Source organism: Octopus bimaculoides, chromosome 3 (assembly GCF_001194135.2).
Source record: "Octopus bimaculoides isolate UCB-OBI-ISO-001 chromosome 3, ASM119413v2, whole genome shotgun sequence".
In the NCBI taxonomy this organism is placed as follows: domain Eukaryota; kingdom Metazoa; phylum Mollusca; class Cephalopoda; order Octopoda; family Octopodidae; genus Octopus; species Octopus bimaculoides.
This window is the reverse complement of record NC_068983.1, coordinates 137,604,921-137,608,040: the sequence shown is the minus strand read 5'-3', so window position 1 is coordinate 137,608,040 and position 3,120 is coordinate 137,604,921. Positions and strand designations below refer to the sequence as shown.

General features: G+C 33.8%; 1 protein-coding gene across 1 annotated transcript in view; it reads right to left on the bottom strand.

Annotated features, from left to right (window-relative positions):
* Window positions 1-3,120, bottom strand: part of LOC106877743 (uncharacterized) — a 15,790-nt gene that overhangs the window by 7,410 nt on the left and 5,260 nt on the right. The gene's annotated exons all lie outside the window — the stretch shown is intronic.

Below are 3,120 nucleotides of genomic sequence, written 5' to 3'. Positions count from 1 at the left end.
TGGCTTAGTGGTTAAGGCATTCGCCTCACAATCGTAAGGTCGTAAGTTCAATTCCCAGCAATGCATTGTGTCCTTGAGCAAGACATTTTATTTCATGTTGCTCCAGTCCACTCAGCTGGCAAAAATGAGGAGTACCTGTATTTCAAAGGATCCAGCCTTGTCACAGACACAACACAGGTTACACTTTCAGGTTTTGTGGATAAAGTTTTCAGAAATAACCCAATAAGTTTACCGTTAATTCCATGAAATATTCACGGGTTCCGCTAGTAATAATTAACCAACAAGGTTTGTTAATCTTCTCAAATATATAATATAAACCATTGTTTAACTTCAATCCTCAGTTATTTTGAAAATATGTAAACTTAATTCATAAAATAGTAAACCATGCAACTATCCCCATCACTCTAAAATTACCGGCCTTGTGCCAAAATTTGAAACAATTATTATTATTATTATCTGAATACAATTTATGGTATTATTATCAGGTCTGTACTAGTGGAGCAGATGGTTATGCACATAGAAGTCATTAATTTTGTTGGTTAATGACAGAGTTCAGATCCTATCAGTTAGTTTCAACATTGCATTTAGTCTTACCTTTGGTCTGCAGAAAATATTTACTATATTCAATTAAATAGACTAGCTGCTCCAACACATTGGATATTTGTGTATGTAGGGACAAAATAATATTGCATAATAGAAATTTATACTGAACCAAGTGGTCATCAACTGACCAGAGTACATCAAAACTGAAGTGGCATAGTCGGCAGAAACAACAGGACTTAAGATTATTGTTCCTTTGTGATGGTCAAATATTTTGCCAGTGAGTGCCATAAGTTTGTGTTCCATTTTGAAATTCTTATTAACTATCTTCTACATGTGTTGTGAATGAGATGTTAAATCCTAATATTTTTGCCTTTTGGGTGACTGATCTGTTTGAGTGTGATGATTGGTCGTAAATGATGTTTTCTAGTGTTGCTGGTAAAAAGGAAAATGGTGGATTTGGTAGGCACTACTCTAAGACCTTTGTTTTGCAGTCAGTTTTCTCAGTAGTTGATGTAGAGTTGAAAAAGATGTGCAACAGTTTGAGAATCGGTGGGAAGATGCAACTGAGAAATTATCTTCATATGAAGTTATGTTTTGAGGAAGTGTGGGAAGGTTGCATTGATATTGAGAAGCGAGACCTTGTGATACACTTTTCAAGATATTGCAAAAATGTTGTTGTATAGTACATAGGCTTGTCAAAGAGATTTTTAGTAAGCTAGCAATGAGTGTTGTTTCTAGAGTTCTTGACTACTTTGAGTATAACTGGGCAACAAGAGTGGAGTCAAAAGCTTTGCATTCAGGGAAGAATATCATGTATTTTTGTTTTAAGGTTAATGAATAGTGTGGCAGTAATCTGAATCTATGGTGTGATTTGGAAAACAGAGTATAGGGGTTACAGGTGTCAAGATTGAAAGTGTACATAAGAGAGTGACAGTCCTACGTTACTTTACATGGGTTTTAAAACTGCTATTATTTTGTCCAGTTTCCAGATTTTGAGAATTTGGCAGTACTGATACAAGTAGCTGATGACTGTAGTTTTGTCAGGCTTTGGAGCTTTCAAGGTTTTTTATTTATTTATTGCATTTTTGGTGTTTCACAGGAGGAAAGAGTAATCTAAGTGGAAGATATATATGTGTCTTGTATTAAGAAATTTCTGTCTGTGTAGTTTTTAGTGATTCATTTTCAAGAAATGTCTGCTAAGAGCATTTGCTTGGTGTTGGAATGTAAATAAATTGAAGTTACTGTGGATATGGGTTTGGTGTTGCTAATACTGGTCATTATTCTACATAAGGTTTTACAGTTTTGTTGTGTCTTAGGAGAGTCATTGGAGTAGTGATTCTCCCAAGATGCAAAATTTGTTTCAACACACAAATTCACATAAATCTAGCAAATCAAAAACAAAAACAAAGTGTTATGGTTAATGTTGAATAAAAATGTTTGTTAGTGTCCTCTTTTTCAATGGTTAATTTTCTTTCCTAACTTTTAGTTTACTTTCTAAGTGTGATATTCATTGTTTTGGAGGCTTATCTCAAGTTTTTTTTTTCTTCAGGTTACAATTTCAATAGCGTAAATGAGGTTGTTTTTTTTTTATGTTATCTTGTTTTTCAGAAGTATCTATAATAATTTTGTTGAATGTATGTACTGCTATGTCAATGTTGTTGCTGCTGTTTAACCAAGGTAAATCAAATCAAACTGATCCTATGATCAAAAGCATTTTAGGAATGACATCGTTGACTTGGAGATGGCTATATTAGTGAATATGTACATACACTTCATCTTTACCATTAGCAACGCAATTAGTCAACAGAGAAGTGTGTCCAGTTACATAACATTTACTCATGCTGCTGCTATTACTCGTGATTGCCATCCTTGTATTATTGATAATGATATTGATTCTTACTTGCTGCTGTTATTGTTGTTATTCAAGCTCTCCCTACACTCCACTACCAGTCTTTGTTAATGTTTGTAGCATGTTTTGTTAATTTATTATCGGGTGAAGCAATATTTTCTATGAACTAAACTTCTAATACTTTCAACAAAGCAGATGACAAGACAGGATACTGTCCTTGCTAACAGTCTACTTTTCAAATCAATTCAGGCAACCTACAATGAAAGATCTACTTATCTCCCCTTTTACAGCTGAAATGATATTTACATATTCTACACTCAACATTATTTTCGACAAAATGTAGGAGCATATCGAGTTGTTGGCCGGACATACAAATAATATTTACTCCCAAAGTCAAATACAGTTATGATTTATTTGCCAACAAAGCATCAAAAAGAACATTACAAGGCTAAAAGCAAAACAGAAAACTTATACAATATTCATATAAAATGACTTCAAAAACAATGGATAGACCAAACAGTAAACAGATAAATGCCTGGAGAGGATAGCTACACAGGTCAATTCACTATATTTCAAAACTCAACCAGCAAAGACAGTTTGCAACTATTTGTAGTCCTCTCTCTCTCTCTAGAGCAGGGATCTCCGACTCGTGGCTCACCAAGCGATTTTCTACAGCCTGCTATCTCCAAGGAGAAAAGAAAGAAAATATATATATATATATATATATA